Genomic DNA, 25,444 nt, shown 5'->3' on the forward strand with positions numbered 1-25,444 from the left:
CTCCAATAAAATTCTTAGGAATTAGCAAATGGGCTGTAAATTATTAGAAATAATGGCAGATGGGTTGTATGTTGTTTTCCACATATTTGAGGCTAACTTGTGCGATTACTACAGGTTGACGCGTATGCTTTCCTAAAAAAAGGTTGACGCACACGCAACACCGTGTCAACTTAGTCAACGCACGAGAGCAGTGACTGTTGGATGTCCACCCAACGACCGTCGTGCTTCTTCAATCTCTGCTCTTCCTACTCCAGCCGCTCAAACAAGCGCCGTCGGGACTGCCTGCTCCCTCCTCTCATGGCCGTCTATGCTGCCGCGCAGGCCTCACCACCCCACCGTACTCCCATCGTTGGCCTAGCCATCCCTCTACTCACCCACACCTGTTGTTATTCTTTGGCGACGGCAGACGAACCAGTAAACCCTCATACTCCCCTCCACATGGGAAACAACCGACGAGTCTTCCCTGGCTCCATGTCGTTCCCTTCCTAGGCCTCGCTGTCGTCCATCGCCCTGGTGCTCTCGGCGCGGCCTGGTCAACGTGGTCAACAAACGACATCCATCGGAAGTGGACTATATGTGGAGAGGCTGACAGATGGGTCCACGGTCGCACGCAAGGAAATGCCTCCTTATTACGCGCAAAATAATGATTCCTCCACTTGACAGCTAGGACCCACTGGAAGGGCCTCTGAATTTCGTGAAAAAAATGTTCCCCCCGCTAACAGGACAGACCCACCAGCTATATCTTCGCACGCAAGGAAGTGCCTCCTTATTACGCACACAAAAATGAATACCCCCTGCTATCTGGGACCCACCATAGTGGGAGGTTGACTTGTGGGCATACTAAGTTGACGGGGACGGAGGGCTTTGTCAACTTAGTCAATATGAATGATTCTAGCTTTAGTGACCGTATGATGTCCATCCAATGGTCATAGTGCTTCTTCAACCTCTGGTCTTCTTGCTCCTGCCGCCCAAACCAGTGCCGGTCATGCTGCGTGCTCCTGCCTCCCGTGGCCAGCTGTGATGCCGTGGAGGCCTCACCGCCCCCTACTACTCCCACCGCTGTCCAGGCCATCCACTCACCCACACCCCCTGTTATTCTGCGGCGATGGCAGCCTCACACCGCAGCCGAACCAGTGAACCCTCGTACTCCTCTCCGCGTGGGCTTCCACTGCCACATCTTCCCCGGCTCCGCGTCATCCCCTTCCTAGGCTTCGCCGTCGTCCATCGCCCTGGTGCTCTCGGTGCGGTGTGGTCAATGTGGTCAAGGAACGACTTCCATCGAAAGAGTACTGTACGTGGAGAGGCTGACAGCTGGGTCCACGTCAGTAGCAAGGAAGTGCCTCCTCATTACATGCAAATTAATGATTCCTCCACCTGACAGCAGGGACCCATCGGAAGGACCACCGTATTTTGCAAAAAAAAAAGTTCCCCCTGACTGTTGGGACCCACCAGCTACATCTTCGCACGCAAGGAAGTGCATCCATATTATGGGCAAAAAAATGATTCACCCCCTGACTGCTGGGACCCACCAGCTACATCTTCGCATGCAAGGAAGTGCCTGACAGTCGGGACCCACCTGGTCGAAGCGTACATAGTGTTGTCATTCTGGTCGCGAACGTGTACGTACATACTGGTCTATGTAGAGGCGCGCACGTGTCGTAGTAGAGGCGTGCACGTGTCGTAGTAGAGGCGCGCACGTAGCATGTACACGTACGTACAGCGGCCAGGGTGCAAGAAAGTAAATACGACAATGTACGTACACACGGGCGGGGTCTCGAACACCTACTCGCGCATACGTACGGCCAGGGCTCGTGTACATGGCTGGGTCGGAACGGAGAAACTGTGTCATCGTCGTGTTCATGGGGAGCCAATCGGCTAGGTCGGAACGGAATGCATCGTCGTGTTCATCGGGAGCCAACCGGATTATACGGAACAGCCAATGGAAACGAGGCCTGGCGTACCATAGAACGGAGGAAACAGCCTTGTGTTTGACCGGCCACGGTCAAAACGGGATCCTGTTCATCGGAAGGGGTCTGGCGTACCGCAAAACAGAGGAAACGGACTTCTGTTGGACCTCCTACGGTCGAAATGGGGTCATGTTGATCGGGAGGGTTGTGACATACCGCAAAATGGAGGAAACGGACTTGTGTTGGAGCGCTACGATCGAAACGGGGGTCCTGTTCATCGGGAGGGGTGTGGCGTACCGCAAAACGGGACTCTATGGGATACTGTTCATCTCCACCGTCGACCTCCTCCAGCCTCCACGGGCTACTGTTCATCCACCGTCGACCTCCTCGAGCCTCCACCTACGACTGTTCATCAATGGGCTCCTGTTCATCCAGCCTCCACCGCGCGCTCCTCCACCGGCTACTGTTCAACCAGCCCTCTCCACGGGGTCATGTTCAACTACCCTTCCACGGGCTACTGTTCATCCAGCCCTCCGCCGGCTACTATTCAACCATCCCTCCACAGGGTCATGTTTATCCAGCCCTCCACGGGGTCCTGTTCATCCACCCCCAACCGGCTCGACCGGGGTCCTGTTCATCCAGCGGCAACGGCCTCTACTACCACGGGGTCCTGTTCATCCAACCCCCCACCGGGAACTGTTCATCCACCCCCCCCCCAACAACGCTCATTGTTCATCCAGAGGCAGCACCGATCGGCTTCAGTTAGCAGCAGTAGCAAAGGAATCGCTGGATCGGGTTCAGTTAACAGCCATCGATCGATCGCTCGGGTTCAGTATTGCATAGCCTGCAGTGCAATCGCTCGGGTTCACTAGGCGAACGCCTCGCTCGGGTTCATTTAGAGCCCAATGCCTCGCACCCATGCACGTGCGTGTATGAGAGAAACGCGCAAACCTCCATGCATCGCTCGGCCCCGACCACCCACCATAACCGAAAACACCCCGATATTTTCCTCGCCCTTGCTTCTACCACGGGTTTTTTCGTCATGGACGGCCCAAAGAATGTCATGCAGCTACATCTCCGGCACGCCCAGGACAAAAACCCCATTTTCTGTCATGATTTTTTTCATAGAAGTAGGAGCACACCACATTTTTGTCAGAATTATCATCATAGAAGTGTCATAAGCATGACAGAAAATTTTTTCGTCCGGCCCAAAATGTCACGGATGTGTCTTTTTTTTGTAGTGCATCTTTGGTCTTCATCTTGTTGATGTTGAAGAGTCAAAACATTGGAGACGACGAGAGCGGGGCTCGAATTTTCGTCACAAAAGACTTGATCATCTTCATCTCTGTTCACGCGTCGATGCATGGCCACTTGCTCAAGGGCTTCCATCTCCTCTTCGCTCATGGAGTCATAGGTTCAGTCGTCGTTGAGGATCATGGTGTGCTTGTTGATACACTCAAAAGACTTGTGGCCTCGGCCGCCGCATGTGAAACACTTGATGGAACTTGTCTTGATGGTCTCATTGGTTGGAGTAGATGATGAATCTCACGGCTTGAAGTTGCTTGTAGTAGGAGGATGACTTGAGGTTGTCGAAGTTTTCTTGTAACTCGACTTGTCACCGTTGCTTGTAGATGGCTTGGTTGAGGTAGAAGGTGTTGGAGTCGGTGAAGCTTGGGTGTTGGAGAAGTCGTAGCTCTTGGAAGAGTACTTGGCATACTTGAAGTCATCTTGCACTTGACGTTCCGCTTTGGTAGCTTGATGCATGATCTCAATGAGGTTGGAGTAGGGTTGGAAGTTGGCAATCTTCTTGATGGGATGATTGAGGCCATTCAAGAAACATGCCATAGTTTGCTCATCATCTTCCTTGACATTGGCTCTTATCATGGCAATCTCCATTTCCTTGTAGTATTCTTCAACGCTTTTGGTTCCTTGCTTGAGTAGTTGGAGTTTCTTGAAGAGGTCGCAGTTGTAGTATGTTGGCACGAAGCATACTTGCATGACATCCATCATTTGATCCCATGTGGTGATTGGTGGTTCACCTCTTGCCTCTCGGTGCTCAAGGACTTGTTCCCACCATATGAGCACATAGTCTTGGAACTCAAGGGATGCCATAGTGAACTTTTTCTCTTCCTCATAGTTGTGCAAGCGAAAGATTTTGTCGAACTTCAATGCCCATGAAAGGTACTCTTCGAGATCATTGCTTCCATTGAACTTGGGCATGGTGAACTTGAGCTTGTCGTAGCATTGTTGTTCATTGTGTCGGGGTCGAGGGTGATGGTGACGCCCTTGACATGGATGATTGTCAACCTCATATTGCTCTTGGCATGGAGGATTTCCATAGTCATCATGCTCTTGGTGAACTTGAGGTTGTGGAGGAGCTTGTCGAGCTTGTGTTGGAGCTTGAGGATCTTAACGATGCACTCTTGCTTGGTAGTTGTGCTCTTGAATTTCTTCACGAAGTGCTTCCTCTTGATTGTGCGTTTCTCGGTTGCGGTTGGCGATGGCTCGACTTGACTCTCGAAGGGCACGTTGCGCCTCAAGTGCTTGTGCTTCACGTTGTTGTTGTTGAAGATGTTGAGCCTCGGCATCTTGTTCGTCTTGGTGTTGGCACGCTCGCTCTTCCTCTTGATGATGTTGACGTTTGCTTTCTTGTGCTTGTGCAAGAGGAGCTTGGTTTTGACGATGACGATGTGCTTGCTCATCGAATTGCTCTTGTGGATGATTGTCGTGTAGAGGATTGTGAGTTGCTTGATGGTCTTGGCGCGCGGCTCGACGTAGAGTGTTTGATGTCGGTGTACTTGAGCCGAGAGGGTGTCGTCGGAGTGTCGACTCGAGCGGCTCCGTCTTGAGTAGGACGGAGTGGTTGAAGAACGGTGTACGAACAAGGCACGAATCTTGTCCATTCTTGCATCATTCTCTTGTTTGTGTGCGTCGAGCTTGTTGTCAAAGTAGTCTCTTGTTCGTTGCTCGGAGAGTCGCAAGTCGGTGGTGAGATTGTCGATGCAGACGCTCATTGCTTGTTGTTCTTGATGCAAAGCTTTTTGTGCACCAAAGAGGTGGCTCTTGGTGACATAGGATGACATGTCGTCGTCTTGCTCGATGAAGAGTGGGTTGGTAGAAGAACTTGGCCTATCCATCATTCCAAGCAAATATGTGAGTGGGAGAAAGATAAGAACTTATACCAAATGTACCTTGACCAATGTTGAAGATGGATCAATGATCACTCAAATGTAGAACAAGGAAATAGCACAATTGGTACCAATTCTTGTCGGTTCTCACACCTACACAAGTAAAATCTTATGGTGGAGCTCGGTTAGGATGGTGGCACAAAATTTGATGCAATTGTTAGTGAGCCTCAATAATGTTGGAAAAGATTCACAAATTTGCAAATGCAACAACTAGACTAATAGCAAGATATGGTACACGGAAACACACGCACAAATAGATAAGTGGGGTCGTGCAACCAAGGAGTGAGCCAGAATGTGGAATCCATGAAAATGCTCTTGTTGCACAACAATAGAGAGACGCTAGCACGATTGCACAATAGGCGGATACGAAAATTGTGCACAACCTACTAGGCAAAAATGCAACGACTTCTATCCCAAGTATGCTATATGTATGGTATTCCGGTGATATGATCCAAGATGATCGAGTATGACAATCTTAATGTAGTATGATGGTTCTTGCTTATAAGCTCTTTGCTTATCTTTCCCTCTTGCTTAAAAGCTTGTTTGGCTCTTTCTCTATTGAGCTCTTTTCTCATGCAAAACTTCATGAACCAAGATAGCAATTGTGTATATGCGATGACAACTTTGTGACACATAAGATGATACCAAGATATGCACCACGATGATATGGTATGTATGCTATGGAAAGTATGATCACTAATGTGCACAAGTCACGTTATCGGCAATACTCAAAGGCTAGTCTCGGTGGGTAAGCAACGCAAAAGTAAGGCTATGGTGGTTATCAATACAATGGCAAGGAGTAAACAAAGATGTCGTCGAGGTTACCGTCGAGGTAGTCGTTTGTAAGCAAGGACGGTTGTTGGCGATGACGAGTCCTTGGCAAAGATGAGTGGTGGTGATGTTGATGTTGCACCGTACCTATATAGCCGAAACACAATAGGACACGGGAACCACAACCCAAATTCCCAAAGACCAAAACAGGTCAAAATTGTTGGAGTTGATAGCGGGTAAGCGATGGTGGTGTGTGCGGAAAGCGGTAGTGTAATTAGAGTGCGTGTGCGGTTGTGTAATGGGAGTTGTAGTGTGTATGCGGAAGTGGTGCGGTGGCTGAAAATTTTCCGGCAAAAAAAATTCAGTTTCGTCAGGGAACAATGGACATCTGGTCGAGGAGCAGTCGTCGGACGTCCGGTGGCTAGCGTATGTCCGGTGCCTGGGCGATTTTGGGCATGGGATGAACAGCTTGAGTTCGTGGTGGAGGAGGCGAAATTGGTCAAATCCGAGCGATTATGTGGATGGAAAAGGTGGAGATGATGGGGGAAAGCTAGATCCACTCGTGGCAAAACAAATCCATGGATCAAATCCAACAAAACTTCATCACACCAACAAATCACAAAAAAAATTGGGGCTATTTTTGGTTTGGATTTTCGAAATTGGGGAAGAACACAACAAAATTAGGCTAGAAAAAAAGGGGTAGGGGCTCCAAATTCGTGATCAACCTTGCTCTGGTCCAAGATGATGTAGGGTAGAACCCTAGATGCCCGATCTTTCACGATTGGAGGGGATCCTGCGAAGAACACGAGCAGAAATCATGAGAGAATCACTCAAACTAACAAGATCCGGTCACACATATGCTAGATCCTCGAACAACAAAGAGTGATACACGATTCAAAGTCAACAAAGGACGATACAAAAGGTCTTCCCCGTGAGGAGGTCTTGAAGGATCTTCCCGTGATGGGGTCTTGAATCCGCTTGGGGGATCTTCTCCGAAGAGGTCGTGAGCTCCGAGGAGAAGTAACCAAGTGGATGAGCAAAGCTCTCACATAAATATGAGCTACTCCTTTTCTAACCTTAACTAGTAGGAGGAGGAGGTCTATTTATAGTCTAAGTGCAAAAGGGAGCAGAATGAAAGGGTACATGGGCCTCGGCCCGAAGCTATGCACACACAGGCAGCGGGCGTCAGGTCGCTCGTGGAGGTCCGAATGTCCGATAGGGCTCAAACATCCGCTACTTACGTTCTGTAAATGGGGTATCAGACATCCGGAGGTGGCCGGTCATCTGGTCGCCAGTCGTCTAGTCACTTCGGTCTTACATAGAATCGGCTCGGGAGTGGCATTGCGGGTCGTCTGGTAGGGGCCGAATGTCCGCTCGCTGGGCAGTGTTGCCAGTCGTCCGGAGGGGGCCGTGAAGGAAATATGCCCTAGAGGCAATAATAAAGTTGTTATTTATATTTCCTTATATCATGATAAATGATTATTATTAATGCTAGAATTGTATTAACCGGAAACTTAGTACATGTGTGAATACATAGACAAAACATAGTGTCTCTAGTATGCCTCTACTTGACTAGCTCGTTAATCAAAGATAACCATAGACATGTGTTGTCATTTGATAAACGGGAACACATCATTAGAGAATGATGTGATGGACAAGACCCATCCGTTAGCTTAGCATTATGATTACAGTTTTATTGCTACTGCTTTCTTCATGACTTATACATGTTCCTCTGACTAAGAGATTATGCAACTCCCGAATACTGGAGGAACACCTTGTGTGCTATCAAACCTCACAACATAACTGGGTGATTATAAATAAGCTCTACAGGTGTCTTCGAAGGTGTTTGTTGGGTTGGCATAGATCAAGATTAGGATTTGTCACTCCATGTATCGAAGAGGTATCTCTAGGCCCTCTAGGTAATGCTCATCACTATAAGCCTTGCAAGCAATGTGACTAATGAGTTAGTTACGGGATGAAGCATTACATAACGAGTAAAGAGACTTGCCGGTAACAAAATTGAACTAGGTATGATGATACCATTGATCGAATCTCGGGCAAGTAACATACTGATGACAAAGGGAACAACGCATGTTGTTGTGTGGTTTGACCGATAAAGATCTTCGTAGAATATGTAGGAGCCAATATGAGCATCCAGGTTCCGCTATTGGTTATTGATCCGAGATGTGTCTCGATCATGTCTACATATTTCTTGAACCCGTAGAGTCCGCACACTTAACGTTCGATGTCGATTTTTATTATGACTTATGTGATTTGATGGCCGAAGTTTGTTCAGAGTCCCGGATGAGATGACGGACATGACGAGAAGTCTTGAAATGGTCGAGAGGTAAAGATTCATATTGGAAGGTTATATTCGGACATCAGAATGGTTCCGAGTGATCCAAGTATTTTTCTGGAGTACCGAGGGGTTACCGGAACCCCCGGGGAAGTTAATGGGCCTTAGTGGGATTTAGTGGAGAGAGGGAAGAAGGGCCACAAGGTGGCACGCGCCTCCCCCCTGCCCAAACTGAATTGGACAAGGGGTGGGGGCGCGACCCCCTCCTTCCTTCTCCTTCTCCCCTCCTTCCTTTCCCTCCGGTGGAAGAAAGGAAAAGGGGGAGGGGCGAATCCTACCTGGACTAGGAGTCCAAGTAGGAGTCCCCCATGGCGCGCCCCTCCTGGCCGCCGGCCTCTCTCCCTTCCTCCTTTATATACGTGGCCAGGGGGCACCCCAAAGGACAACAGACAATCTCTTAGCTGTGTGTGGTGCCCCCTCCACAGTTTGACACCTCGGTCATGTCATCGTAGTGCTTAGGCAAAGCCCTGCATCGGTAACTTCATCATCACCGTCGTCACGCCATCGTGCCGAGGGAACTCTCCCTCATCTTCAACTGGATCAAGAGCACGAGGGACGTCATCGTGCTAAACGTGTGCTGAACACGGAGGTGTCGTACGTTCGGTACTTGGATCGGTTGGATCGTGAATACGTTCGACTACATCAACCGCGTTACTAAACGCTTCCGCTTTCGGTCTACGAGGGTACATGGACACACTCTCCCGTCTTGTTACTATGCTTCTCCTAGATAGATCTTGCATGATTGTAGGCAAATTTTGAATTACTACATGCCCCAACAGTGGTATCAGAGCTAGGTCTATGCATAGATGATATGCACGAGTAGAACACAAAGAGTTCGGGCGGTAATAGTCATACTGCTTACCACCAACGTCTTACTTTGATTTGGCAGTATTGTTGGATGACGCAGCCCGGACTGACATTACATGACCGCGTTCATGAGACAGGTTCTACCGACGTGCTTTGCACACAGGTGGCTGTCGGGTGTCTATTTCTCCAACTTTAGTTGAATCAAGTTTGACTATGGCCGGTCCTTGTCGAAGGTTAAAACAGCACACTTGACAAAAAATGTTGTGGTTTTGATGTATAGGTAAGAACGGTTCTTGCTAGAAGCCCGTAGCAGCCACGTAAAACTTGCAACAACAAAGTAGAGGACATCTAACTTGTTTTTCCAGGGCTTGTTGTCTGATGTGATATGGTCAAGACATGACGAGATATAAATTGTTGTATGAGATGATCATGTTTTGTAACAGAGTTATCGGCAACTGGCAGGAGCCATATGGTTGTCGCTTTATTGTATGAAATGCAATCGCCATGTAATTGCTTTACTTTATCACTAAGCAGTAGCGATGGTCGTAGTAGCAATAGTTGGCGAGACGACAACGATGCTACGATGGAGATCAGGGTGTCAAGCCGGTGACAATGGAGATCATGACGATGCTTCGTTGATGGAGATCATGAGCACAAGATGATGATGGCCATATCATGTCACATATTTTGATTGCATGTGATCTTTATCTTTTATGCATCTTATTTTGCTTAGTACGATGGTAGCATTTGTAACGCCCCGAGACCGATGCTCCAAGTGCCTCCCATTTATCTTAGTTGTTGCCGTGTGTTTATTTTTGTTTGTTGCATTATCATATTTGTTTTGCATATTTTACTCCTACATGTTTATTCCATGATCATGTTGAGTGCCTTGTCGTGTGTTTTCTTCTTGCACCATGCTCATTTCACTTGTTATGTTGCATTGTGCCTGTTGTCATTATATTGTTTTGTGCCATCTTTGTTTGTTTGCCATGTTCATCTCACTTTGTTATATGTTATATGCTTTGATATGCCTCTTGTCATTTATTGCATCATGATCATCATGTGGGTTGCATTCTTCATATTGGTGTATTGTTGTGTGTGGATCAGTCCTTGTTGTCTCTTCTCTCAAGTCATGCACCATGCCTTATACCTCTCTGTCAAGTATCATCCATTTTGGAGTTGTTTTGGTTGGGTTCAAAAATACCTCAAGTTTGAATTATATTCAAACTTGTTTTATTTTTCTACCTCTAAAAATTGCCAAGACAATTTATTCTAATCCTGCATAATTCCAGAAGTCCAAAACTATTGTTACTTCTTTGTAATTCATCCCCTAAACCCCTGGCCATTTTCCTCTTCTATTCTGTGGATTGCTTATTTGCAGAAAGGATTTAAAGCAGGAACAGGCCGTACCTGGCCGCTGCACTTGGGCCTCCTCCTTCCTGGAGCCCAGCCAACGCCAGCGTGCCCCTTTTTCTCCCTCTCGCTGGTAAATCCTACGTGGATCACCTAGGCGACCCCACCTGGCGGTCTCTCTCTTCCTCACCTTTCTCCTTCCTCTCGTTTCCTCCTCTCCTCACGGTAAAAAAACCCCAGGCCGAGCGCACATGGCCATGAGGGCAACCCCGGCGCCCACGCTTCCCCTATAAATCAAGCCCCAGCCGAGCCCTCCTAGGGTTTCCCTCTCCCCTCTCCGCGCTGCCGCCACCCAGTAGGTCCAAGCCACGCCACCATAGTCATCGTCCACCTTCCACCAGAGAGCTTGCGAAGCACTCCCATGGCTCCGTCGCAGCCATAGCCCTCCTCCTTCGTTGCCTTTGCTCCTGGTCGGCTCCCCGACGGCGTCTTCTTCGACTACAAGCGGTCCAGGAGCCAGATGGGGACAGGGGTGACACGATCGTCTTCTTCCACGACGTCCTCTTCTTCCTCTACTTCGTCTTCTTCTCCTCCGGCCGATCTGCATCCCCATCGATTCTGGCCGTCTCCATCCGCCTCTCGTCAATCCAGGCGCACCGCGTGCCTGTGGTGAGCATGCTCTTCCCACGCACCACTTTCCCCCCTTGTTTCCTCCCTATGTCGCGTGAATCGACCGGAACCCGAGGCACTTCGGCCATGGCATGGTCTCCGGCGAAGTTTCGGTGACCCTCTGCTCGGGTGTTGGCAGTTTTAGGCCCGCAGGGTCCCGTAGATGCGTTCTAGTTCTAGGGTCCTCTCGTTTGCCTGCTCTAGCCGATCCACCATAGCAGCCCGAGGCGCACCACCGCGGAACCCCGTCGTCGGCGAGGAATCCATCCACTTCCCGTTGCATGCTTGGTACGAATGGGTTCGCCCCGTTGCGTAGCTTCCATCTGCGCCCTCCGTCGCGTGTTTTGGTTGTCGGAACAGCCCCGACGAGCTCCTCCGCAATCCTATGATCCCAGCACCGGCACTTCCTCTGTTCTGCTCTTGCCTGAGTACGCGCATGCTCACGACTCCAGCAAGAAGCAGCCGCTCACTCACATGCCCCATCTATTTCCGCACCCCCGCCGTTGGCCTGTGGTCGCGAAGGTCGTCGTCCTGCTCGCCGGCGTCGCCACCCAGTTCCTCTGTGATCCACGAAGAAGAAGGCCTGGCCTTTGATTCGGTTCAGATGCAGTCACGCCCTTTGTTTTGAACAAACATGCAGCAACACCGCACTGGTCAGCGCTCTGATCCTCTATCCAGGAGGTCGTGGGTTCGAGTCCCAGGCGCCGCGCTCCAGATTTTGCTCTGTTCTTTTATCTCTTTTGCACACCACAGCCACTTGGGCTTCCTTCACTACTGGGCCGTTGCACCGTGCTGCTTCTGGCCCAAGTATGTTTTTTTTCTGCTCTGTGGTTTTATCTTTTTCCAGTGCATTCTTATTTACAGGAACTGCCACTGTTAACTAATCATGCATGCATCCAAATTAAACAAACAATATATGTAAAATGCTTAGAATTTTGTGTAGATTAATAATTTGCCACTTTCATCCATGTTAAATATGTTTAAACTTGCTGTTTGTTTAATTTTGCTCAAATGCCATGAGAAAATGATTTATTTCATAACTAAATAACCGTAGCTCGGTTTTAAATCAACTTTATATGTAAATGGGGTGGAAAAATGCCTAGTTTAACATGGTGCACTTTATTTTCCTGTTTAACAACTTTAAAATATGTTTTAGGGAAGAACAGTAGCTAATTCAAAATATGCACATGGGGATTTTCCGGAATTGTTGTTTGTTGTTCCGGCCTCATTTAAATTTGCCTAAATAGTTAGTTTACTTATGCTTCACCCCTTGCTATGTTAAACAACATTTAATATTGTTGGGTGCATAAACAAGAGAGAACTAAATAATTGATGTGGTGTTCCGTCAATATGCAACTCGTTGCATATTGAGCTCCACTTAATTTGTAGTGTTGTTTGTTGCACTTTGCCATGCCATGCCATGCCTCATTAAACCGGTCATCCATCATACTTGTTCGTGCATCATGCCATGTTTATGCTTGTGCATTTACCATGTTGTTTGTTTCTTTCCGGTGTTGCTTCTTAGTTCCGGTAATGTTGCGATTGTGAGGATTCGTTCGACTACTCTCGTTCGTCTTCTTCATGGACTCGTTCTCCTTCCTAGCGGGATTTCAGGCAAGATGACCGCTACCCTGGATCTCACTACTATCATTGCTATGCTAGTTGTTTCGTTCTATCGCTTTGCCGCGCTACCTATCTCTTGTTGATCAAGCCTCCCAATTTGCCATGTCAGCCTCTAACCTTTTTCACCCTTCCTAGCAAACCGTTGCTTGGCTATGTTACCACTTTGCTCAGCCCCTCTTATAGTGTTGTTAGTTGCAGGTGAAGTTGAAGATTGCTCCATGGTGGACAGGATTATGTTGGGATATCACAATATCTCTTATATTATTAATGCATCTATATATTTGGTAAAGGGTGGAAGGCTCGGCCTTATGCCTGGTGTTTTGTTCCACTCTTGCCGCCCTAGTTTCCGTCATACAGGTGTTATGTTCCCGGATTTTGAGTTCCTTACGCGGTCGGGTGATTTATGGGACCCCCCTGACAGTTCGCTTTGAATAAAACTCCTCCAGCAAGGCCCAACCTTGGTTTTACCATTTGCCTCACCTAGCCCTTTTTTCCCTTGGGTTTCCGGAGCCCGAGGGTCATCTTTATTTTACCCCCCCGGGCCAGTGCTCCTTCGAGTGTTGGTCCAACCTGAGCGATGTCCGGCGCCCCCTGGGCAACCAGGGTCTATGCCAACCCGTCGTCTTGCTCATCCGGTGTGCCCTGAGAACGAGATATGTGCAGCTCCTATCGGGATTTGTCGGCGCATCGGGCGGCTTTGCTGGTCTTGTTTTACCATTGTCAAAATGTCTTGTAAACCGGGATTCCGAGACTGATCGGGTCTTCCTGGGAGAAGGAATATCCTTCGTTGATCGCGAGAGCTTATCATGGGCTAAGTTGGGACACCCCTGCAGGGTATAAACTTTCGAGAGTCGTGCCCGCGGTTATGTGGCAGATGGGAATTTGTTAATGTCCGGTTGTAGATAACTTGACACCTGATCCGAATTAAAACGCATCAACCGTGTGTGTAGCCATGATGGTCTCTTTTCGGCGGAGTCCGGGAAGTGAACACGGTTTTTGGGTTATGTTTGACGTAAGTAGGTGTTCAGGATCACCTCTTGATCATTGCTAGCTTCACGACCGTTCCTTTGCTTCTCTTCTCGCTCTTATTTGCGTATGTTAGCCACCATACTTGCTTAGCCGCTGCTGCAACCTCACCACTTACCCTTTCCTTTCCCTTTAAGCTTTGCTAGTCTTGATACCCATGGTAATGGGATTGATGAGTCATCGTGGCTCACAGATTACTACAACAACAGTTGCAGGTACAGGTTATGCGATGATCATGACGCGAGAGCGATGTTTACTTGTTTTGGAGTTGTTCTTCTGCTTCTTCTTCGATCAGGGGATACGTTCCAGGTCGGCAGCCTGGGCTAGCAGGGTGGATGTCATTTGAGTTTTTGTTTGTGTTTCATCCGTAGTCGGATGATGATCTTATGTATGATGTGATGTTGTATTCGTGTGGCTTTGTATGCCTCTTATATGTATCCCCATCTATTATGTAATGTTGATGTAATGATATCCACCTTGCAAAAGCGTATCAATATGCGGTTCTATCCTTGGTGGGACCTTCGAGTCTCTTTAGGATAGTATCGCATATTGGGCGTGACAGCATTATAAGATGATCCCTCACTAAATTTCAAGGTATAAGTGTTCTCCCTGAGTATACACTGTTGTTACAGTTCGTCGTGCCAAGACACCACGTGATGATCGGGTGTGATAAGCTCTACGTTCACATACAACGGGTGCAAGCTAGTTTTTGCACGTGCAGAATACTCGGGTTAAACTTGACGAGCCTAGCATATGCAGATATGGCCTCGGAACACTGAGACCGAAAGGTCAAATGTGAATCATATAGTAGATATGATCAACATAGTGATGTTCACCATTGAAAACTACTTCATCTCACGTGATGATCGGACATGGTTTAGTTGATTTGGATCACGTGATCATTTAGATGACTAGAGGGATGTCTATCTAAGTGGGAGTTCTTAAGTAATATGATTAATTGAACTTTAATTTATCATGAACTTAGTCCAAATAGTTTTTACATGTCTATGTTGTTGTAGATCAATGGCCTGTGCTACCGTTCCCTTGAATTTTAATGCGTTCCTAGAGAAAGCTAAGTTGAAAGATGATGGTAGCAATTACAGGGACTGGGTCCATAACTCGAGGATTATCCTCATTGCTGCACAGAAGAATTACGTCCTGGAAGCACCGCTAGGTGTACCACCTGCGCCAGCAACTGCAGACATTGTGAATGCCCGGCAGTCGCGTGTTGATGACTACTCGATAGTTCAGTGTGCCATGCTTTATGGCTTAGAATTTGGACTTCAAAGACGTTTTGAACGTCATGGAGCATATGAGATGTTCCAAGAGTTGAAGTTAATATTTCAAGCAAATGCCCGAGTTGAGAGATATGAAGTCCCCAACAAGTTCTATAACTGCAAGATGGCGAAGAATAGTTTTGTCAGTGAACACATACTCAAAATGTCTGGGTACCATAACCACTTGACTCATCCGGAGTTAATCTTCCTGATGATAGTGTCATTGGTAGAGTTCTTCAATCACTGCCACCAAGCTATAAAGGCTTCGTGATGAACTATAATATGTAAGGGATGAAGAAAATGATTCCCGAGCTCTTCGCAATGCTAAAGACTGCGGAGATAGAAATCAAGAAGGAGCATCAAGTGTTGATGGTTAACAAAACCACTAGTTTCAAGAAAAAGGGCAAAGGGAAAAAGGGGAACTTCAAGAAGAATAGCAAGCAAGTTGCTACTCCCAGGAAGAAGCCCAAGTCCGGACCTAAGCCTGAAGCTGAGTGCTTCTACTACAAAGGGACTGGTCACTGGAAGCGGAACTACCCCAAGTATTTGGCGGATAAGAAGGATGGCAAAGTGAAAGGTATATTTGATATACATGTTATTGATGTGTACTTTACTAATGCTCGTAGTAGCGCATGGGTATTTGATACTGGTTCTGTTGCTCATGTTTGCAACTCGAAACAGGGGCTACGGATTAAACGAAGATTGGCTAAGGACGACGTGATGATGCATGTCGGAAATGGTTCCAAGGTCGATGTGATCGCCGTCGGCACACTACCTCTACATCTACCTTCGGGATTAGTTTTAGACCTGAATAATTATTATTTGGTGCCAACATTGAGAATGAACATTATATCTAGATCTTATTTGATGTGAGATGGTTATTCATTTAAATAAGAGAATAATGGTTGTTCTATTTGTATGAGTAATATATTTTATGGTCATGAACCCTTGTTGAGTGGTCTATTTTTGTTGAATCTCGATCGTAGTGATACACATGTTCGTAATGTTGAAGCCAAAAGATGCAAAGTTGATAATGATAGTGCAACTTATTTGTGGCACTGCCATTTAGGTCATATTGGTGTAAAGCGCATGAAGAAACTCCATGCTGATGGGCTTTTGGAATCACTTGGTGCTTGCGAACCATGCCTCATGGGCAAGATGACTAAAACTCTGTTCTCCGGAACAATGGAACGAGCTACTGACTTATTGGAAATAATACATACCGATATATGTAGACCAATGAGTGTTGAGGCTCGTGGTGGGTATCGTTATTTTCCGACCTTCATAGATGATTTGAGAAGATATGGGTATATATACTTAATGAAACATAAGTCTGAAATGTTTGAAAAGTTCAAAGAATTTCATAGTGAAGTGGAAAATCATCATAACAAGGAAATAAAGTTTCTACGTTCTGATCGTGGAGGCGAATATTTGAGTAACGAGTTTGGTCTTCATTAGAAACAATGTGGAATAGTTTCGCAACTCACGCCACCTAGAACACCACAGCGTAATGGTGGTGTGTCCGAACATCATAACCATAATTTATTGGATATGGTGTGATCTATGATATCTCTTATTGATTTACCGCTATCATTTTGGGGTTATGCTTTAGAGACGGCTGCATTCACATTAAATAGGGCACCATCAAAATCCGTTGAGATGACACCATATGAACTGTGGTTTGGCAAGAAACCCAAGTTGTTGTTTCTTAAAGTTTGGGGCTGCGATGCTTATGTGAAAAAGCTTCAACCTGATAAGCCTGTACCCAAATCAGAGAAGTGCGTCTTCATAGGATACCCAAAGGAAACTGTTGGGTACACCTTCTATCACAGATCCGAAGGCAATATATTCGTTGTGAAAAATGGATCCTTTCTAGAGAAGGAATTTCTCTCAAAAGAACTAAGTGGAAGGAAAGTAGATCTTGATGAGGTAATTATACCTTCTCCCGAATTGGAAAGTAGTTCATCACGGAAATTAGTTCCAGTGATTCCTATACCAATTAGTGAGGAAGTTAATGATGATGATCATGAAACTTCAGATCAAGTTGCTACCAAACCTCGTAGGTCATCCAGAGTACGGTCCGCACCAGAGTGGTATGGTAATCCCATTCTGGAAGTCATGTTACTAGACCATGATGAACCTACAAACTATGAGGAAGCGACGATGAGCCCAGATTCTGCAAAATGTCTTGAGGCCATGAAATCTGAGATGGGATCCATGTATGAGAACAAAGTGTGGACTTTGGTGGACTTGCCCTATGATCGGCAAGCCTTAGAAAATAAATGGATCTTCAAGAAGAAAACTGACGCTGACGGTAATGTTACTGTCTACAAAGCTCGACTTGTTGTGAAAGGTTTTTGACAAGTTCAAGGAGTTGACTACGATGAGACCTTCTCACCCGTAGCGATGCTAAAGTCTGTCCGAATCATGTTAGCAATTGCCGCATTTTATGATTATGAAATTTGGCAAATGGATGTCAAAATTGCATTCGTTAATGGATTTCTTAAAGAAGAGTTGTATATGATGCAACCAGAAGGTTTTGTTGATCCAAAAGGTGCTAACAAAGTGTGCAAGCTCCAGTGATCCATTTATGGACTGGTGCAAGCCTCTCGGAGTTGGAATATACGCTTTGATAATGTGATCAAAGCATATGGTCTTATACAGACTTTTGGAGAAGCCTATATTTACAAGAAAGTGAGTGGGAGCTCTGTAGCATTTCTAATATTATATGTGGATGACATATTGTTGATTGGAAATAATACAAAATTTCTGGATAGCATAAAAGGATACTTGAATAAGAATTTTTCAATTAAAGACCTCGGTGAAGCTGCTTACTTATTGGGCATCAAGATCTATAGGGATAGATCAAGACGCTTAATTGGACTTTCACAAAGCACATACCTTGATAAAGTTTTGAAGAAGTTCAAAATGGATCAGTCAAAGAAAGGGTTCTTGTTTGTGTTACAAGGTGTGAAGTTGAGTTAAACTCAATGCCCGACCACTTCAGAAGATAGAGAGAAAATGAAAGTCATTCCCTATGCCTCGGCCATAGGTTCTATCATGTATGCAATGCTGCATACCGGACCTGATGTGTGCCTTGCTATAAGTTTAGCAGGGAGGTACCAAAGTAATCCAGGAGTGGATCACTGGACAGCGGTCAAGAACATCCTGAAATACCTAAAAAGGACTAAGGATATGTTTCTGGTTTATGGAGGTGACAAAGAGCTTGTTGTAAATGGTTACATCGATGCAAGCTTTGACACTGATCCGGATGACTCTAAGTCGCAATCCGGATATGTATTTATATTGAATGGTGGAGCTGTTGGTTGTGCAGTTCCAGGAAAAGCGTCGTGGCGAGATCTACGTATGAATCGGAGTACATAGCTGCTTCAGAAGCAGCAAATGAAGGAGTTTGGATGAAAGAGTTCATATCCGATCTAGGTGTAATACCTAGTGCATTGGGTCCAATGAAAATCTTTTGTGACAATACTGGAGCAATTGCCTTGGCAAAAGAATCCAGATTTCACAAGAGAACCAAACACATCAAGAGATGCTTCAATTACACCCGCCATCAAGTCGCGAGGGAGACATAGAGATTTGCAAGATACATATGGATCTGAACGTTGCAGACCCGTTGACTAAGTCTCTTCCACGAGCAAAACATGATCAACACCAAGACTCCATGGGTGTTAGAATCATTACTTTGTAATCTAGATTATTGATTCTAGTGCAAGTGGGATACTGAAGGAAATATGCCCTAGAGGCAATAATAAAGTTGTTATTTTGATTTCCTTATATCATGATAAATGTTTATTATTCATGCTAGAATTGTATTAACCGGAAACTTAGTACATGTGTGAATACATAGACAAAACAAAGTGTCCCTAGTATGCCTCTACTTGACTAGCTCGTTAATCAAAGATGGTTATGTTTCCTAACCATAGACATGTGTTGTCATTTGATAAACGGGATCACATCATTAGAGAATGATGTGATGGACAAGACCCATCCGTTAGCTTAGCATTATGATCGTTATAGTATTATTGCTTCTACTTTCTTCATGACTTATACATGTTCCTTTGACTATGAGGTTATGCAACTCCCGAATACCGGAGGAACACCTTGTGTGCTATCAAACGTCACAACATAACTGGGTGATTATAAAGATGCTCTATAGGTGTCTCCGAAGGTGTTTGTTGGGTTGGCATAGATCAAGATTAGGATTTGTCACTCCGTGTATCATAGAGGTATCTCTGGACCCTCTCGGTAATGCTCATCACTATAAGCCTTGCAAGCAATGTGACTAATGAGTTAGTTACGGGATGAAGCATTACGGAACGAGTAAAGAGACTTGCCAGTAACGAAATTGAACTGGGTATGATGATACTGACGATCGAAGCTCGGGCAAGTAACATACCGATGACAAAGGGAACAACATATGTTGTTGTGCGGTTTGACCGATAAAGATCTTCGTAGAATATGTAGGAGCCAATATGAGCATCTAGGTTCCGCTATTGGTTATTGATCGGATGTGTCTTGATCATGTCTACATAGTTCTCGAACCCGTAGGGTCCGCACGCTCAACATTCGATGATGATTTGTATTATGAGTTATGTGATTTGATGACCGAAGTTTGTTAGGAGTCCCGAATGAGATCACAGACATGACGAGGAGTCTCGAAATGGTCGAGAGGTAAAGATTCATATATTGGAAGGGTATATTCAGACATCAGGATGGTTCTGGGTGATCCGGGTATTGTTCCGGAGTTCCGAGGGGTTACCGGAACCCCCGGGGAAGTTAATGGCCCTTAGTGGGCTTTAGTGGAGAGAGGGAAGAAGGGAACGAGGTGGCGCGCGCCTCCCCCTGCACAAACCGAATTGGACAAAGGGTGGGGGCGTGACCCCCTCCTTCCTTCTCCTTCTCCCCTCCTTCCTTTCCCTCCGATGGAAGAAAGGAAAAGGAGGGGGAATCCTACTTGGACTAGGAGTCCAAGTAGGACGCCCCCCTTGGCGCGCCACTCCTGGCCGCCGGCCTCTCTCCCTCCCTCCTTTATATATGTGGCCAGGGGGCACCCCAAAGGACAACAGACAATCTTTTAGCCATGTGCGGTGCCCCCCTCCACAATTTAACACCTCGGTCATATCGTCGTAGTGCTTAGGCGAAGCCCTGCGCCGGTAACTTCATCATCACTGTCACCTCGCCGTCGTGCTGATGGAACTCTCCCTCGTCCTGTGGATCAAGAGCACGAGGTATGTCATCATATTGAACGTGTGCTGAACACGGAGGTGCCGTACGTTCGGTACTTGGATCGGTTGGATCATGAAGACGTTCGACTACATCAATCGTGTTACTAAACGCTTCCGCTTTCGGTCTATGAGGGTACATGGACACACTCTCCCGTCTCATTGCTATGCTTCTCCTAGATAGATCTTGCGCGATCATAGGAAAAAATTTAATTACTACGTTCCCCAACAGGCCGGACGTCCGCTCGATGTAGCTTTTGTCGGCTAGGGCCTGGGTCGGCTGGGCCTTCAGGTGCCGGACGTCCGCTGGCTGGAGCATCAGGCGCTGGACATCCCCTCGCTGGAGCTTCTTCGGTAGCTCTTCTTCTTGCTGGGTGTCCTCGCCGTCTTGTCCATTGGATGTAGCTGCTCCGTGTCCTTCCTCCAAGTACCTAATCACACATAGTGTTTCCGCTTGAGGTAGTAGCCATGTCTCATGTGTAGAAAGTGGAAGCTCGGAGAGGAGCGAGTTCACCTTATCTTCGATAGCCTTTGCTCGAGCTCTTGTCATTGGTCCAAGTGGTATCATGGGAGATCTGGATACGTCCATGGGGATGATCATGGGATGCTCTGCATCAAAAAGGGAGCACCGTGACTCGAACTCAGGTCTCCACAATAGAAGAGCACGGCCCCAATCAATCGCACAATTGACCACTTGTGATGCAAAAGGGCAATAAACTATATGAACCAAACGCGACGGGCAGCGACATAAGGAAAAAACGAATCATTTTTTTACTTACAGATGGCAATGGTGGGTAATTCTCGTCAACCTTAAGGGTAATTTAGATGACGGACGACCAGAAGCACTCAGTGCTTTTTTTATTAGGGGTAGATTAGGGCAGTGATAGGCACCGGCGCGTCGGCCCAATTTTTTGGCTGGACCCCTAGCAACCGTCAGATTAGCGCATCCTGGGCCGTTCAGGTCTTATCCCCTTGAGCCTTTTCTTCCTCCTCGCGCATCCCCTGTCCCTCGCATCACAGTAGCAAACGCAACGCGGTGCCTGCTCCTCCCCCACTGGCCACCCCGCATGCGCACGTTCTTGCTGGACTCCTCCACCACCGGCGAGCTTGAAGTACCCCCTCCGCCGCGGAGCTCCAAGCATCCCCGCCGGCGAGCTCGCTCGAGTTTTTTAGCACCTTCCCCTTGCATCCTATGCATGCCCCTCCCTCGGTTCCAGCTCCACGCATGATCGTTGCAGCCCCTAACGAAGCTAGTTCCAGCACCCGCAACCACTGGTTCTCACTAACACCGCCGTCGTTCCAGTACCGTCCCCTCCTCACTGGATTAACTCCAAAACACCCCCTGGCCGGTTGCAGCTTCTGCAGATGCCGGTTCCAGCACACAAATTTGCAAAAGACAGCAACTCTCCATCAAATTTGATTGTAGCAAAAAAAAATAGCCGGTTCCAGCAACAATTTAATCTAGTTCCAGCAAAAATCCCAACGGGACCAAAACGATAGAAGCAAAAAGTGCAAAACTAGGTGATGTTCCAGCAAACCAAAATATCGGTGGTAGCAAAAGTTGAAGATGGTTCCAGCAAACCAAAACATCATTGGTAGCAAAAATCCAAAAACTGAACCATGGATGTAGCATGATGCAACTGGATCCAGCGGAATTAGGCCATGGTTGTAGCATTCACGCAAAACGGTTCCAGCATCTCAGGGCGTGGTTGTAGCTTCCCCTTCGCTGGTGGCAGCTCCTCCCTCGGAGAAAGGAAATGGAATGTCCGCAACTGGTTGTAGCTTTCCCGTGGCCGGCTGCAGCTCCGCCTACACACAGGTGCGACTCCATCGTCGGCGGTGGCCGCTGGCTCCAGCATCGCCAAACCATGATTGCAACTCCCTCCACCGTCGGTTGCAACACCCCTCCGCCTCCACATCACCCCGTAAACCCCCATGGGCCTTGGCGCTTGTCCCCACCTAGCTCCTCATCGACATCTCTTGCCTAGCAACGAAATGTGCGAGGAACGCAGCTGCACGTTGTCGTGGAGCCACCCCTGAGCACCAGCTAGCCGGCCATGGTCTCCTCGCAGCTGTCGAGTGGCCGCTTGCAGCGCATGGATCTGAGAAGGAACAACATGAGCCATGGTGTGTGGTGTGTTGGTGGAAGAAGAAAGAGGCATCGTTGCGAGGACAACCAAGTGGATGGGATTGCGCCTGAATAGATAAGGTTTGCGTGCAGGGGGGAGGGCATGGGCCCAACTAGGACGTGTGTCTTGCGTTCCGTGTAGAAGACAACGAGCGAGCGAGTGCGGTGTGACCGGCCAAAAACTCAGCTGGCGCACCGGCTGCAAACGTTTACCTTATTATTAGGGAGGTGATAGGCGCCGGTCGACCGACCCAATTTGGGCTAGTCAGCCCGCAGCCATCCGATTTGGTGGGATTGTAACCGTTCACATTGTCTTTCCTCGTGTGTGTGTGTGTGTGTGTGTACGAAGGGTTTCCCCTTGTGTTCTCATCATTCCCTTTCCATGTCATCGGCAGTCCTCATCACCAGTTGTTGCCCTCGCCGGCCAGCCTCGTCGCCGGCTCCGGCTCTGGCTTCGTCCCTGCAACACCTGCATCTCTGCGCTTGCAGCAAAAACCATGCGAGGTTCCAGCAAAAAAAGACATGTTTCTAGCAGAAAAATAAAAACATGATTCCACCTCCGCATAATAGAAAAAACTGCACTGATAAGTAACATACCAAAAAATCATGGTTCCAACAAAACAAAACTACGATTCAAGCAAAAAAATCACCCTAGTTCTAGCAAAAAAGCAATGGCTCGCTGTCTCTGGATCGCAGCAAAAATTCTAGCCAGTCCCAGCAAAACAAACACATGGTTCCAGCAAAAAAGAGATCGACATCGCCGGTTGAAGCAAAATTTCTCGCATGTGCCAGCAAAACAAGACACCAGTTCCAGCATCTAAGATAGCCAGTTCCAGCATCCCTACCTCTGGTTGCAACTTCTTCCTCGATAGTCGCAGCACCAAGCATCGCCTAGTCCCCACCTGGTTGCAGCTCCTCCCTTGGCGGTTCCAGCACCAGCAGCGACTGGTTCCAGCATCGATGGTAGCTGGTTCCAGCACCCAGCAGCGCCCTGTTCCAGCAGGACCAACACTCCATCTGATGCCCACATCATTGCCGTTTCCACAGGGTTCACACCACCTTCGTCGGCTCCTACCATAGCAGCAGCCCCTAGTTGATGCGGCGACCATCATACCAGCAGCCCATGGCTGGGGGAAGGTGGAAGGAGTCGCTGGGAGAGGAAACAAGGGAGGTTCGTCACCGGGTAATGGCGAGAGAGAGAGAGAGAGAAGGAAGGGGATCGGTGGGAACGAGTGGAGGAGCGATGCTTGAGTAGATAAGGACGAGATCAAAAGCGGTTTGCGGGGCCCATAGGGATGATTTGGCGCAAGCGGGCGTGCTGGATCTCACAGGGATCCAACGACGTGCGCGAGACCGGCGGAGTGTTTGGCCGGTCCACCGGATATAAATGTTTCCCTTATTATTGGGTAAACGTGTATGGACGGTGCGTCGGTCGAAGATTGGGCCGGTCACGCCTCGCTTGCAACTCACACGCTAGCTCGTACACAGGAAAGAGGACACGCATCACGATACCCACACATTATTTATCCCCACCTTATCTCTTCCTCCTCTTTCCCTTCCTCCTCCCGATCTCCTTTTTCTATATAATCCCCCACCACCACGCGTTGTCGCTGCTCCTGGTGAGCATTTTTATCAATGGCGGGAGACGTCGTGATGTTGTAGGGCGATGACAGGGCATGGCCGTGAGCAGATGACAGGGGTGGTGTTGCATAGGCATTGGACGACGGCGCTTGGTGTGCGCGAACGACGGCATGGCCGACGAATGCAAGCGATGCGGCCGTCAATGGTGATGGGTGCGATGGTGCTGCAACCGACGGCCAAAAAAGTTGTGACCACCGGCGGAATTTGGTGGAACTGGCTAATGAGAAGCTGCAACCGGTGAGGAATAGAGGTAACGGCCACCGGTGCTGAAGCTACAACCGACTCTGCAATTTGCTTCAGCCGGCACCAGGAAAGCTACCACCGGTGCTCGGGTTTGCTGCAACCAGACGACGACGAGCATTGCTGATGACAACGACACACCTTTTTTGCTGCAATGGGCAACAGGGAAAGCTACCAACAGCACCTGGTTTTGCTACAACCTAGGAGACGATGAAGTGTGGTCGGTGATAATGGGCTGTAATTTTTGTTGTAACCGACAGTGGGAAAGCTACCACCGGCGGCCATTTTTACTTTAACTGGCGTGCGGTGGTGCGATGAGGGGGCGACCATGGGGTGACCACGGTGCCTAGGATTGTTGTAGCCGATTCCTTTTCTGCTACCACAGCGGTGATCGTGTACCCTCGTTGAAGCTCGATGGCTACGACCACAAATGGCGAGGGCGAGGGCGGCGAGCTTCAAGGGCGAGGGCGAGGGGCAGCGAGCCCTAAGCTTCGGCGAGAGTGATGGCCAGGGGAGGACAGGTGGACGACATGGCATGAGATGCGAGATTTGTTTTTTCTGTTGTGGGATAGGGACGGAGGAGGAAGACCACTCCCATCAGACCGTTCCAATAGTCTTTTTTCGAGAGTATGCCAAAGGTGTACCTTAGCTTTATAGAAGTGAGAAATATATGTACAAGATTTTGATGATAGATCGTCACAAGCCGGCGATACCACCCAACCACTCCACCACACTAAGAGGACTACTCACAACACCGTTGGACTCCTACAACTCCCGCTAGCATCCATAGGTGCAGCTCCTGAAAGATAAGATTGGCCGTAGCAAGCTCATCGCAAATTACACCTAACTAGAAAACCATAGCATTCCTTTGCTTCCACCACGTCCAGCAGATCAACATGACGAAAGCATCAAAGCCCTTCTTGTCCACCCTGCTGATCTGCTTGCGTGTACTCATCCACCACTGGTGTAGCCTGTCATGTTGCATGGGGATCAGGTTGGGGTTGATGCCCACTTTGGAGAAGCATTTGAACCAAACCTGTCATGCGAATACACACTGAATCATGAGGTGATCCACGGTGTCCTCCTCCTGGTCACAGAAATAGCAAGGATTACCATCTCTTGTAGGCCGTGCCTTAGTATCCTATCCAAAGTCCATATACGGTATTGGATCGCTAGCCACATGAAGATCTTGCAGGCGAGAGGTGCTCCGTTCTT

This window comes from Triticum dicoccoides, chromosome 5B, assembly GCF_002162155.2.
Source record: "Triticum dicoccoides isolate Atlit2015 ecotype Zavitan chromosome 5B, WEW_v2.0, whole genome shotgun sequence".
Taxonomy (NCBI): domain Eukaryota; kingdom Viridiplantae; phylum Streptophyta; class Magnoliopsida; order Poales; family Poaceae; genus Triticum; species Triticum dicoccoides.